This window comes from Myxine glutinosa, chromosome 10 (genome assembly GCF_964187855.1).
Source record: "Myxine glutinosa chromosome 10, kmMyxGlut1.1, whole genome shotgun sequence".
Lineage (NCBI taxonomy): Eukaryota > Metazoa > Chordata > Myxini > Myxiniformes > Myxinidae > Myxine > Myxine glutinosa.
In genome coordinates, this window is record NC_136270.1 from 44,207,492 (window position 1) to 44,223,191 (window position 15,700).

Sequence of the window (15,700 nt, forward strand, 5' to 3'; positions counted from 1 at the left end):
ACGTTTTCACAGTAAGTGTGTAGTCGTCTAACTTCAGTCGCTGTCAGGCACCAGGGCTGGTTCTCTGACTCTCCGGGCACGGCAGCTTCCTCCACCAGAAGACGTTAGCTTGCAGTGATTAATTCGGTGAATTCCGTCTCAACTTCGGATATTTCCGGCCGTGAAAAACTATCCGTATTTCTAAACTAAATATGTAAACCACTTATACCATATTTCTGGCCGTGAAAAACTATCCCATACGGCCGCGAGATTTCTAAAAAATAATTGTTCGTCAATGTTAGAATATTTGACGCCGTTTTCACCCTCCGAAACGCGTAATAATATTTTTTCAAATGCTCGAATCTCATTGGTTCTGGTGTTTGATGACGATTTTCGTTGAAGATAACGAGGTTGGTCTTAACGTATTTTAATTACTAATTTTTTTTTATTTTTTATTTTATTTTTTTTGTATACAAGATCGAGGCTCGTGAAAGAGCGAACATTAATCACACAGAAAGACAAACAGACACACAAAACAAATAACATCGGGAGTGGTAGACAAGATGGGGAGAGAGGGGGAAGGACACAAACACAACATTTGAGAGCAGGGACCGAGAGACATGGAGACATCGAGAGAACTGTGGGAGGGAGAGGGCTTTGGGGGGGAGGCATGGGAAGGGGGGGGGGGTGGGTGGGAGAGGTATAAAACATATGGACACTGCCAAGACTTCCAGGAAAGAAGTTGGAATTTCAAACAAGGTGGATCTGGGGTGAATTAGTGGGGGTAGAAAAGATCAAGGTTTTGGATGGGGGAAGATAAGAGATGGTGGTGAACAGCTGTTTTGAAGACCTGGAGGGAGGAGTGTGATTGAAGTGAGTGTGGGAGTTTGTTCCAGAGGCAGGAGAAAAGAGGAATGAAAGAGTGAAGGTGAGCAGAGAGCCGAGATTTCGGCAGTTTAACCATCAGAGGGTGGCTGGCAGATCTTGTGCGACCTGTAGGAATATTTGGGGGACAGAGCACAGAGAGAGCTAGGGGAGCAAGGCCGGAGAGGAGTCGGTAGAAGACAGAAAGACCACCTACCTGCCTGCGGTGAGTGAGTGAAAGGCCCTCAGAGATAGCTTCATCGCGGGAGATTCCAATGATTCTGAAAGCTTTGGATTCAACAGCGTGAAGCCGAGCCAGGTGTGAGGCAGGAGCACCAGCCCATAGGGGAGAACAGTATTCCATTGAGCTGCGGATGAAAGCCTTGTATGTGGTGAGGAGCTCAGGTGTGCCTAGGAAGGACTTCGCACGACGGAGGATTCCCAGTCGGCGACTGGCTTTGGAGGCCAGCTTGGAAATGTGGTTTTCCCAAGAAAGATCATGGCAGATGGTGAGACCCAAAAGCTTGAGCGACAGAACTTCTTGGAGAGGATTGTTGAGAAAGTAGATGGGAGGGTTGTCCAGTCGATCTTTTCGGAGAGACATAGTAAGAGTGTGAGATTTGTCAGCATTGAAAGACATGTTCCACATGTTTGACCAGTCTGTGATTTTGTCCAGGTCTTCAGAGAGTGAGGAGGCTGCAGACTGCCGATCTGAGGGAAGAGGATTGGAGTGGCAGAGAGTGGAGTCATCAGCAAAGAGATACAGAGGATTTTCCAGAGAGTCGGAGAGATCATTGATAAAGACCAGAAAAAGCACAGGGCCCAGCATACTGCCTTGGGGAACTCCAGCCTGAACGGGAAGGGGAGATGAGAGAAATCCATTCAGGGCCACACGTTGACTACGACCAGAGAGGAAGTCCGCAAGCCATGCATGGAGATTTCCATGGATACCATAGGAGGAGAGTTTGGTGAGCAGAGCTGGGTGTCAGACCGTATCGAAGGCACGTGATATGTCAAGGGAGACAGCTCTGATTTCCTGTTTGGCATTGAGGACCTCCATCCATTGTTGAGACAGCAGAAGCAGCATGTCCAGAGTAGAGTGACCTGGTCTGAAACCAAATTGATGATCAGAGATCAAGCCATTGGAGAAGAGGAAAGATTTCATATCTGAAGCAATGATGGAATCCATGACTTTGCTGATAATTGGGAGCAGGCTGATTGGTCTGTAGTTGCAAGGATCTGTTTTTGCACCTTTTTTGTGTAAAGCGGTAATGTTTGCTGATTTCCAGGATGCTGGCAGATGACCTTGAGCAAAAGATAGGGTGAAAAGAACAGAGAGAGGGTGAGATAGAGCAGCAGAGCAGGATTTTAGGACCCGTGGGCTGATGCCATCTGGTCCAGTTGCAGAATCAGAGTCGAGGTTTGACAAAAACTCCTCCACCTTGTCAGGAGAGAAGGTCACAGAGTCCAGGAGCAGTTTGGTTCGACTGGGAAAGGTGGGAACAGAGAGAGATGGGTTTGGGACTAAGGATTTTGAGGCAAACACAGAGTTGAGGCATTCGGCTTTGTCACGTGCGATGTCAACTGTGTGGCCATTTGAGGTAAGGGAGGGGATGGAGGGGGAACAAACACCAGAAACGGATTTGACCAGACGCCACCAGGATTTGGAGGAAGGAGACAGGTTTGAGAGTTCATTCTTGAGTGAGGAGAGATAGTGCTTCCTGGCACTCCTGAGGGTAGACACACACTTGTTCCGAGCTTGGTGGAAGGAACTGAGATTTCCTTCAGTTGGATTAGCCTTCCAAGAGGCAAAGGCAAGTTGTTTCAGGGCAACTGCCTCACCACAAGATTCAGTGTACCATGGACGGGAGGAAGGGTAAGACAACTGAAGGCGAGATGGGATAAATCTGTGCATGAGAGAGATCAGTTTTCTTTGGAAGAATTCCCAGGAAGAATTGATGTCAGAGGCAGTGGAGATGGGAGACCAATCCAGACGAATGATGGCTGCTTGAAGACCGTCCCAGTCGGCCTGAGTGAAATGCCAGACTCGTCGACGCTGAGGAGGCTCTCTGAGAATGGCCAGAGAGATGTCCACTTTGACAAGCACATGATCAGAAGAACCGATTGGAGCAGAAGAAGAGCAGCAGACATTAGCAGGGAAGTTAGTCATAACCAAGTCTAGAAGAGAAGATACTCCATTGGCTGAGATCCGGGTCGGGAAATTGACAGATTGTGTCAATCCCAGTGAGTCACAGAAGTCCTTTGCTGAGGTGCCATGACTGGTGAGAGAGGAACCCACACCCAATCAGGTGGCATGATGACAATTGAAGTCACCACATATGAGGAAGAGAGAGTTGGGATGAGTGGATAGAAGTTGGTCCATGTTGTCGGACAGTGAAATGTAGATGGAGTCATCACTGTTTGGGGGACGGTACAGAACACATATGAACAAAAGGTGGGAGCGGAGAGGAAGCCATAGCCAGAGGTACTCCTGGGGGTGAAGAGGAGAGAGGGCAGTGCAAGGAGAGTGAGGAAGAGAGTTTTTGATAAAGATAGCCACCCCACCACCAGGCCGAGGCTCAGGTCTATCATACCGGAGGAGGGAGTAACCAGGAAGAGATATTAAGGAATCAGAGACATCTTGAAGGAGGAAAGTCTCTGTTAAGCAGATCAAGTCTGGATTGTCAGAAGCAACCTGTATGGAGAGATCAGTCAGGTTTGAGCGAAGGCCCCGGATGTTTGAGGTCCATACCGTTAATGAAGAGAGAGGGGGAGCATCGGGTACAGGACAGGGGAGGGGAGGAGTAGGGTAAGATGAAGGATGAGAGGGGGAGGTAGGGAGAGCAGTTGTTAGTGTGTCAGCGATTGCAGAAGAGTTCCAAGAAAGGGAAGGATGAGGAGGATGAAAGGTTTGAAGGTGAAGGGATGAGGCACAGTGAGGGGTTGTTTGAGGGGGGGCAGAGGAAAGAAGAAGGTTGGGGGGGGTGGAGGTATGAGATAGACGGGAGACGAAGTGGGGAGGAGGCAGCTTTGAGGAGGAGGGGGGAGGAGGGAGAATTGGAGAGGAATGGTATGGGGGGAGATTTGAATGGGAGGGGTTGGGGGGGAGTTTTGAAGGGGAGGAGTGAGGGGGGGAGTTTAGGAGGGGAAGGGCAAGGGGGGAGTTCAGGAGTGGAAGGGAAAGGGGGGAGTTCAGGAGTGGAGGGGCAGGGGGGGAGTTTAAGAGTGGCGGGGCAAGGGGGGAGTTTAGGAGTGTAGGTGCAAGGGGAGGGATTTGGATGGGAGGGGCAAGAGGGGAGTTTAGAAAGTGGATGATTAATGAAAGACGAACATTGAAAACAAATTGGGTTTGTTGTGATTTTCAAGTTAGCAATCCGATTCAGAATGATGGAGGAGCGATGGAATGAATGTGAATTTAGACCATGTAGTGAGGGAGACGTATAAGATATTGAATTTCTTTTTTTTGAGGTGGAATGAGTTGGAGAGGAAATTGAGAAAAGCCTTTTAAATAGGAAGAAAAACAGCGTGTTGTAAAATACCACTGAGTAAAACACTGAAGGGGAAAGGTTATACATATTTAAATAATATTTAAACAGAACCGTGAACAATCTTATGTGCACAAAAATACCAACGGGGGGAGAGCCGAGAGGGACCACCACGAGTCACGTGAAGGGCAAACGGTGGATGGCAAGGAGTTAATGGGGGCGGGGCGAACAGCACACCTGGACAGAAAATACAGGATGAGTCAACAGTACACGTGGAGAAAGGAAAATAAATGTTTTTGGTTTTTTTTTTTTTGTGTGGTTTTTGGGGGTGAGGGGGGGGGGGAGGTGGGGATTTAGAACGTTAGACAGAGTATTATGTTCGGGGTAGAAGGGAAAAAAACTAAGAGCCAAGCAAAACACGATTAAGATAACAAACACCGACGGGGGTACAACTACAAGGCCGCACACGAGGAGCAGAACACGATTAAATAATTACAAGTTACAGGAAATTCAAACCAAAAGTAACTATAATCAAAACAATAACGCATGGACGATAAAATAACGAGTTGAAATTTGACAATCTATCTGGGGAAATGGGGGAGAAACACGTGGTCAAAGAACGAACGAACGAATAAGAATGAATAAACGAATGAGAACAGAGAAGGAAATGTTTTTTTTTGGATTTTTTTGAGTTGTGATTTACACAAGGAAGAGGGCTATGGGGTGAAAAGATTGGGAAAACAGAGAACGAAAGTTATTGGATCACAAAAACACGGACCGCTGAGAGAAAAACAAAGCCTCAAGGTTGTACAGTGTTCACTGTACAACTACAAGGCCTCAAAACACGACCCGAATTAACACGATTTTCAATACAGGTATGAAAGATTTGCACCGAAAATCTTCGTCGGGAGACAATATATACACCATAAAATAAATAGTTATAACGAAAATACAAATGGGAACAATTACTTAACTTCGATTTCGATGGATAGCATGGAGAGCTGAGAATAAACGAACCCTCGCCAGCAAGACCGGAAACGGAAGTCCGGAAGTAATGGAAGTAATGAGAGGTTTCATTAGATTGTGAATCAACGAACGACGGGTGAAACAAACTCCTATTGAACTTTTTCGCAATTGTTTTATGCAAACTTCCGCATCCGGTCGATGGCACCCACCGGCCACCATTGAGCGCTTTCATTTTAGAAATATTTTTGCAAATGCTCGACTCTCATTGGGTCCGGTGTTTGGTGATGCGTTTTGTTGAAGATAACCAGGCCCGTGCGGGCCGATGTTGGTCTTAACTTATTTTATTAATACATCGGAGGTGCATAAGATTGTGAATCAAGGCCGCGAGATTTCTAAAAAATATTTCTTCGTCAATGTTAGAATATTTGACGCCGTTTTCACCGTCCGAAACGCGTAATAATATTTTTTCAAATGCTCGAATCTCATTGGTTCTGGTGTTTGATGACGATTTTCATTGAAGATAACGAGGTTGGTCTTAACGTATTTTAATTACTAATTAGAGGTTTCATTAGATTGTGAATCAAAGAACGACGGGTGAAACAAACTCCTATTGAACTTTTTCGCAATTGTTTTATGCAAACTTCCGCATCCGGTCGATGGCACCCACCATTGAGCGCTTTCATTTTAGAAATATTTTTGCAAATGCTCGACTCTCATTGGGTCCGGTGTTTGGTGACGCGTTTTGTTGAAGATAACCAGGCCCGTGCGGGCCGATGTTGGTCCTAAATTATTTTATTAATACATCGGAGGTGCATAAGATTGTGAATCAAACGACGACGGGTGAAAGAAACTCCTAATGAACGTTTTAAATTTGTTATGCATACTTCCGCATCCGCAAGATGGCTGCGCCCACTGCGCTTCAGATTCTCGAGCCAAGGCACAATCAGGTTTTCAACATAATACGTACTCGTTCATTGACAACACCGGCTTCGCCGGCTATTATAGGAGCCTCTGCCTACATAATTTTTTTGTTCATAATTATGACGTCATAATTATCACGTGGTACGGACGCCATCTTGGAAAAAACGTTACACCTCTATATCTCCCAAACCGCTCGATGGAATAAGTTGAACCAAGGCTCATTGTCAAGTACTCCCCATGGGGAAGAAAATGTGTTAATGGTGTCATCGGTGCCTTCGTTATGACGTCATAATTCGACAAGTATGAATTTTTACCTCCACCACCAAAGGTGGATGGAGGTTATGTTTTCACCCCTATCTGGTCCGTTTGTGAACAAAATATCTCAAAAAGTTGTGGACGGATTCAGACGAAATTTGGCAGGGATGTAGCGTATGTGAAAAGGACGAAATGATTAGATTTTCGTGAAGATCCGGATTCGGATTGGGCTACTAGAATTTTTAAAGTGATTCTTCACCATTGGGAGTTAGGGCCAAATACTATTACATAGCACGAGATCTCAAAAAGTTGTGGACGGATGATTTTGATTAAATGTGATTCTGTATTGTGATTTTCTGGTCTACTCTGGGATACAAAACGTAAACTGTTCACCTGACAGAAGTATGCTCTCTCCTGAGTGCCGTTCTAGTTTTCTCTGCAATTGTTGCTTCGATTGACACGAAATTTTCACCATGATTTAATTGATTATGACGTCATAGGTGATGTAGTACAGGCGCTATCTTGGAAAAAACAAAAACGTTGCACCTCTATCTCCAAAACTGCTCCATGGAATAAAAAATTAAACATGGCTCATTATAAAGAACTCCATATAGGGAATAAGTGTTGTTAACGATGACGTCATTGATGTCTTAATTATGACGTCATAATTCGACAGTGACAACACTTAGTCTGCTCAGTTTGAAATTTATTGAGCGTGATCTACGCAACATTTATATCGGAGATTATAAATTTATGATGTCATTGGTTACGTGGTCTGGGAGACATATTGGATCAAATAAATAAAAACCCTTCAAAAACAGTAGAGTTGGCTCGCACCAAGTTCACTGCGCAGGGTAAGTAGTCTGTGAATACCATCTAATTTATATATAGGCCTATACATACAGTAGTCGAGACTCATGGAAGAGCTGGAACATAGAGCAGATCAGGATTCAAACCATAACATAACATAAAAGGAAGAGCAGAAGGAGAAGGGGGAAATGGCAATATCAGGGCTGAGTGACAAAACAGACTGAGACGGCCAACCAGAGGATGCAGGTAACGAAATCTGGCAGTAGGCCTAGGCCTATACCTGTCATCTCAAGGCCCAGCCATTGCCTGCTGGTGGTGTTTTTTTTAAATACATGGGCTAAGGCTCGTAGTAGAGCAGACACACACACACACACACACACACACACACACACACACACACACACACACACACACACACACACACACACAGACGTGACAAGCACTTAACACAGCCATTGAGGTTGAGGGAAGTGCCGGTCACTTCCCAGGATACTCAGGGTACTAGCGACGTCACAATAATGGCGCCGCCTTTCTCACCGTACTCAGTGGGGCAATTTCTCAGGAGGAATTCCTCCTCCCCATGGATGCCAATCGATGGGGATTGTCCATGCTCTATCCTTTTTAAGCAAGGAAGCAGCACGTACCATTTTAAAAGTAATTGGTATGACTTGAACCGGTCCAAACCGGATGGGTGGTTTTTCGGAGACACCATCTCCTTACTGGATGGCCGTTGTCTACCTATGGGAGCTCACCCGCCCTTTTCCAGGTGTTGTTTTTGGTCCTTTCAGGGTGCCGTAAAGCAATATTTGTAAACAACAAATTGGTAATTAGAACACACTTCCTTTTTGCAGATTAGTTATCGCACTGACAGACAGCCGCTGTGCTACTCTACTGATCTGGAATTGATTCGATGCTGGTCTGATCGTACATGGCACACATCTTGAAATCCCAGCAAAGCTCAATGTCTCCCCCTGTTGCTGTCAAATTTGTCAAACTAGATGGTATTCATAGAATACTTACCCTGCGCAGTCAACTTGGTGTGAGCCAACCCTTCTGTTTTTGAACGTTTCTTTTTTTTTTGATCCAATATGGCTGCCAGACCACATGAGCGATGACATCATCAATTTATATTCTCCAAATAATTGTTGCATAGATCATGCTCAATAAATTTCAAACTGATCAGACTAAGCATTGTCCCTGTCAAATTATGACGTCATAATTATGGCACCAATGACGTCATCGTTAACAACACTGATTCCCCATATGGAGATATTTACAATGAGCCACGTTTCAATTTTTTCCATAGAGCGGTTTTGGAGATAGAGGTGCAACGGTTTTCGGTTTTTCCAAGATGGCGCCTGTAACACATGACCGATGACGTCATGATTATCATTAAAATATTCTAAAGGAGGAGGCGCTCATATGGTGAAAATTTCGTGTCCATCAGACCAACAGTTACTGAAAATAAATTAATAATGATAGGATGGATAAGTGTTGTATTTGTAGAATTATGACGTCATAACGAAGGCACCGATGACATCATCATTAACATATCTTATTCCCCATGGGGAGTCGGTGACAATGAGCCAGGTCTCAATTTTTTTCATGGAATGGTTTCAGAGATATAGAGGTGCGATATTTTTCCCAGATGGTGCCTGTACCACGTGACCTATGACATCATAATAATCATTAAAATATTCTACAGGAGGACGTGCTCCTATGGTGAAAATTTCGTGTCAATCGGTCCAGGAATTGCAGAGAGAAAAATTCATGATCGAATCAAGCGTTGTACTTGTCGAATTATGATGTCATAATTAAAGTACAAAGGACATCATCATATCTTATTCTCCAAGCGGAGAACTTGACAATGAGTCATTTTTCAGTTATTTCCATGGAGCGGTTTCAGAGATATAGAGGTGCAACCTTTTTTCGATTTTCCAAGATGGCGCCTGTACCACGTGACATATGACGTCATAATTATCATTTTTAAAATCCCACAGGAGGAGCTGCTCATATTCTGAAAATTTCGTGCCAATCAGACTAAGTTGCAGAGGAATTATTTTTTTTCAGACTGATCAGATCAAGTGCTGTACTTGTCGAATTATGACGTCATAATTAAGGCACCAATGACATCATCATCAACATATCTTATTCCCCGTGGTGAGTACTTGACAATGGGCCATGTTTCCATTTTTCATCATTGAGCGGTTTGGGAGATAGAGAGGTGTAAGGTTTTTCCAAGATGGCGCCTGTACCACGTGACGTATGACGTCATAGTATTCATTGAAATATTCTACAGGAGGACGCGCTCCTATGGTGAAAATTTCATGTTAATCGGACCAACGGTTGTTGAGAAAATGAATTTTATAAATGCAGACACGAACGGCACAATACATATGGAACTGACTGCTTTTTTTCTTTTTTTCTTTTTTTTCTTTTTTCTCTTTTTTTTGTATAGTGAATCGAGGCTCGTGAAAGAGCTAACATTTATTTCACAAACAAATCAACCAGACAAACAAAATACAGACTTGGCATTTAATATGGAATTTCTTTTTTTCCTTGACTTGGGTTTACTTTCTGAACTCAGTATGTCAATCTGGTGAGTTTCTTTTACCCTTCGGTGATGTCTTTGTTGAAAGAACCATGTCACTGATTGTCTTTCGCAGCAAGAAGTCATTAACAGGATTATATCACAGGTGGCGTGACAAAATGTAAGGACAGGTACATTTGATGATTGGCTTTACAATTGGGTATATAAGGGTTGTTGCGTTCTGTATTAGTGGAAAACAACTGCTGCACATCTACAAAAGTTATTGCCGCTTCCTCTGGAGCTGGTCCGTCAACTTGCTGTTTTGTTTGTCATGGAGTCGTGGCTTTACGAAATTCTGGCATGAAACAGCGTGCTATTGCTCGACAGTATGGCATCACTCAAGGTCAGGTGTCAAAGATCCTGAAACGAAATGCTCAGAGGGGTGTCCCTACTCCAATACCGAGGCCAGAACATCCACGCAGAACCACAAGGAGAGATGATCGCCAGCTCCACCGGTTAGTCTGCAATGGCCGTACCAAGTCAGCTAATCGGCTTAGGGCTGAGTGGCAGCAACTGACAAATGTGCCTGTATCCAGAAGGCTAGTCAACCAACGACTGGTTCAAGCAGGCTATCGTGCCAGGCATCCCCTGAGAAAGCCACGCCTGACCAGACAACACAGCCAGCGCCGATTGCAGTGGGTTAGAGAGCACCGTCAATGGCAGCCAGGACACTGGAATCACGTGACCTTCAGTGACGAGTCTAGATTTCTGGTCTATCGTCAAGATGGCCGCGTCCGAGTGCGCAGACAAGTGCATGAAGCCCACACGAAGATTGTATAGTGCCAAGAGTCCAAGCTGGAGGTGGTGGGGTGACCGTTTGGGCTGCTTTTCATGCAGGGGGCAAAACTGACCTGGTTGTTCTGAATGGAAACCTGAACCAGTTCAAGTACAGGGCCATTCTGGAAGAAACATTGCTTCCATTTGCTCGTGCAGCCTTTCGAGGAAACTTTGTCTTCCGAGATGACAATGCATGGCCTCATCATGCTCGCATGGTCCAACACTTTCTTGCTGACCGTGGTGTAGAGCATATGGAGTGGCCTGCCATGTCCCCGGATATGAATCCGACAGAGAACTTGTGGGCAGAATTAACGCGTCAAATCGACAACCTGGACCAGCAGCCTACCTCTGTCCGTGAATTGCAGCAGACCTTTGTCACTGCATGGCAAGCGATTCCTGTCCATACCTCGGCAAATCTCGTGAACAGCATGCCTTGACGTGTACGTGCTCTCCTGAATGCTCGTGGGGGTTACACGAAGTACTGAACTGTAATTTTACTGTCCGTAATCCCAGTCATAATTTAGCTTTTGTTTTTGTTGAATTTTTTTTGGCTAATGTGCAAAATAAAGAGATACTTCTGGAAAACGTACAGAAGTTAAACACAGTACTGTCCGTGAATTGAGTTCGATATCAGTTTACATCACTTTCAAGGATCAATTTATTTGCTTCGAAATATCAAATGTGTTTTTTGTTTCTTTTAAAGGTCACATTAACAAAATGTTGAATAATTTCAACATAATTCCAATGAACTTTTGGTTCTAAGTCATCTTGAAAAGTAAGTTCACCCCCACAAAAAAAATATTCCATATTAAATGCCAAGTCTGTATATAAAAAGAGGGAGTGGAAGACAAGATGGGGAGAGAAGGGGAAGCACACAGACATAACATTTGAGAGCAGGGAGATGTGTGGGAGGGAGAGGGCTTGGGGGGAGGACGCGTGGGAAGTGGGGTGGGGGGTGGGAGAAGGATAAAACAAAAGGACACCAAGGACTTCCAGGACAGAAGTTGGTATTTCAAAAAAGTGGATTTGGGGTGAAATTAGCGGGGGTAGAAAAGATCAAGGTTTTGGATGGGGGAAGATAAGAGATGGTGCTGAACAGCTGTTTTAAAGACCTGGAGGGTGGAGTGGGATTGAAGAGCGTGAGGGAGTTTGTTCCAGAGGTGGGAGAAAAGAGGAATGAAGGAGTGAAGGTGAGCAGAGAGTCTTGATTTTGGCAGTTTAACCATAAAAGGGTTGCAGGCAGATCTTGTGCGACCTGTAGGAATATTTGCGGGACAAAACCCAGAGAGAGAGCTGGGGGGGGCAAGGCCAGAGAGGAGTCGGTAGAAGACGGAAAGACCACCAACCTGCCTGTGGTGAGTGAGTGAAAGGCCCTTGGAGTTAGCTTCATCGCGGGAGATTCCAATGATTCTGAACGCTTTGGTTTCAACAGCTTGAAGACGAGCTAGGTGTGAGGCAGGAGCACCAGCCCAGAGGGGAGAGCAGTATTCCATTGAGCTGCGAATGAAAGCCTTGTATGTGGTGAGGAGCTCAGGTGTCCCAAGGAAGGACTTCGCACGACAGAGGATGCCCAGTCGGCGACTGGCTTTGGAGGCCAGATTTGAAATGTGGTTTTCCCAGGAAAGATCATGGCAGATGGTGAGACCCAAAAGCTTGAGTGACAGAACTTCTTGGAGAGGATTATTCAGAAAGTGGATGGGAGGGTTGTCCAGTCGGTCTTTTCGGAGAGACATCGTAAGAGTGTGAAATTTGTCAGGATTGAAAGACATGTTCCACTTGTTTGCCCAGTCTGTGATTTTGTCCAGCTCTGCAGAGAGTGAGGAGGCTGCAGACTGCCGATCTGAGGGATGAGGAATGGAGCGACAGAGAGTAGAGTCATCAGCAAAGAGATAGAGGGGATTTTCAAGAGAGTCAGAGAGATCATTGATGAAGACCAGAAAAAGCACAGGGCCCAGAACACTGCCTTGGGGAACTCCAGCCTGAACAGGAAGAGGAGATGAGAGAAACCCATTCAGGGCCACACATTGACTACGACTAGAGAGGAAGTCCGCCAGCCATGCGTGGAGATTACCATGAATACCAAAGGAGGAGTGTTGGTGAGCAGAGCGGGGTGCCAGACCGTATCGAAGGCACGTGATATGTCAAGGGAGACGGCTCTAATTTCCTGTTTGGCATTGAGGACCTCCATCCATTGTTGAGAAAGCAGAAGCAGCATGTCCAGAGTAGAGTGACCAGGTCTGAAACCAAATTGATGATCAGAGATCAAGCCATTAGAGAAGACGAAAGATTTCATATCTGAAGCAATGATGGATTCCATGACTTTGCTGATAATTGGGAGAAGGCTGATTGGTCTGTAGTTGCTAGGATCTGTTTTTGCACCTTTTTTGTGCAAAGCGGTGATGTTGGCTGATTTCCAAGCAGATGGCAGATGACCTTGAGCAAAAGAGAGGGTGAAGAGAACAGAGAGAGGGAGTGAAAGAGTGGAAGAACAGGATTTTAGGACCCGTGGGCTGATGCCGTCAGGTCCAGTTGCAGAATCAGAGTCGAGGGTTGACAGAAACTTTTCCACCTTGTGAGGAGGAAAGGACACAGAGTCCAGGAGCAGCTGGGTACGACTGGGTATGGTGGGTACAGAGAGGGATGGGTTTGGGACACAAGATTTAGAGGCAAACACAGAGTTGAGGCATTCAGCTTTTTCACATTGAGGCTTAACCCCGCTCTTCGCTTTGCGACCGCGGGGTAATGAACCCTCCTATTTCCATGGTCAATCAATGAAAGAGGTTCCGTCTCTTGAACTTCTGGGCCATACCATTAGCTATGGGCTTTCCTGGGCTTACCAAAGCTGACCTCCAAAGCCAGGCATAGACTGAGCACCCTCTGTCATTTCAAGTCATTCCTTGAGAAAATCATGACTACCATACTTGCAGTGTACGAGGCTTTTGTGCACAGGTCAGTGGAGTATTGCTCCACCCTATTTGATTACACCCCAGCATCACATCTGTAATGCAAATTATCTGTGAAATCTAAAGCTCTCTACGTTATTGGCATCCTCCCAAAATTAGGCCGAAGTACAGGGTCTATTGCTCTGACATTGCGAACAAGTCGTTTTCCACGGGCCTGGCCTAGCTCCCTCTGCTCTCTGACCCTTTCCTATCCCTCCAGGTTGTCCCACATACTCTTCCAGCAACCTTCTGGTTAAATTCTTAAATCACCCACATCGACTCTTTTGTTCCTCCTTTCCTCCCACATAATCCAACCCTCTTGTAGATTACTGTTTCTCCTTCCCTCCTCTCCCTTTCTCCTCTTTCCCTGTCATTCATTCCCTTGCAAAAAATTTTTTGTCCAACTGTAGCCCTACTGTCAGTGCGTTGCCTTTTCATCCTGTCACCTTGCTCTTCCATAACCCTAGATCTTGATAACACAAACAGAAAGAGCAAATATTAGTACCAATGTTTTGAGCAATTATGTTTTGCAATGTAATGTTTCCTCCTTGGTTCCAGTTTCAAACAAGAGCTGAACACCAAGCACCAACACATCAATATCAGGAGACCAGATGATTGCATGTTCACCGTTGCGCCTTTTCTTGGGAGTTTCATTGATGTGAAGCAACAGTCTCACATCTGCTTCCCATTGTGTTGTGTTTGGTCGAAGTCTTCAAGTCCCTGGATACTTTATTTCGATAAGGCAACGACTTTCAAAATTCCTCCAAAACAAGGTTCGGCAAAAACATTGAGGATGCTAAGGAAGAGTTTTGTAGTAACCACGTCCGATGTCTGAAGCGTGACAACCCGAGGTCAGGGTACCGTCACATTAAACTCATGCCGTCCAACATACAACATGAGGTGACCATCACTTTACCGCACATTAACAGTAACAATGACTCTGATATTTATAATACTGTTATGTTTTTGGGGTATGGATGACATACCTTAATGAAGTTCAGAATGTGTATATTAGTATGCGTGGCGTGAAGTGGCGTGAAGAAGAACCCACCTCGATGTAAATTAAGTTAGGCAGACTGTCCGGGTAAGAGCATTTATGTGTCTCCAAACGGAGGAGTTGAGTTGTGTTATTTAGGTAGGACTTATGGGTAATAATTCCCCTGTGTGTAAAGGCCTCTTGTAATTTTGCCCTTCGTTTTTATATTCATCAAAAAGCCATGCCACGAATGCGCCATTCACCCACACACCGACAGGGCTAAACCCCACCCCTCCCACACGTGAACCTTCTCGACGAAGGACAAGGCTCCGCCTCGATGACGCGTGTAAAAGGAAACCACACCCCGAGCTTTGTGAGTGGTTGAGGAACGATGGGGTGATTCAATAGCGCTCGGCGATTGGTGATGTGATGTCAGGCAACTCAGGCTGAAAAGGATAAGGAGGAAGATTCCACCTGAATCGCTCTTTTTGTTCTGGTTTTGGTCGGGGTGGTCTCTCTTGCTTGGTCGCTTGCTCTTCGTCTCTTCTTGCCTGGTAGCCGACGAAGGAGGACGTGATTGTGCGGCGCTTCATGTGGGGTGCGCCTAAGAGACGGTCAGAGCTCGGTGCAGCCAAACGAGAAGAACCAAGGGAGGAGTTCTTGCCTTTTTGCCTCGCACTGGCAGCTGGCTGTGAACACGACTTCACGCCAACGTGTGTTTTCCCATGCAGGGACTTGGGACCTGTGAACCACACCAAACCCTCGTTGAGACCGGAGCTAAGTGGCTGCACGACACTGAACATTTATTTTCGTTATTTTTTCCCTTGTTCGAGTCTTTCAGTCCATGTGGAGGGACCCTCATTAAGAATTTTTCGTTTACCTCACCTGCCCTGTTACTTTGTATTATTTAAATAAACCCCATATTGATTGCATTTCTTTGTCGTGTCTGTCTTGTTCGTTTATTCGTTTGTGGGGTGAGGAATAAACACCTGTCATGGCTGCCCGTTCAGGTGAGGCCTCGGGTCCTCCCCCGTGCGCGCCAAAGAGATAATCCCACCAGGTTCAGCTTATACCCCTCGGAGTAAAGCTCGTTTTGGCCATCCATCACCCCGAGGTGTTCACTACAGAGTCGACA

General features: G+C 45.5%; 1 protein-coding gene across 1 annotated transcript in view; it reads right to left on the reverse strand.

Annotated features, from left to right (window-relative positions):
* Positions 1-15,700, reverse strand: part of DAPK3 (death associated protein kinase 3) — a 76,666-nt gene that overhangs the window by 56,499 nt on the left and 4,467 nt on the right. The window lies entirely within an intron of this gene.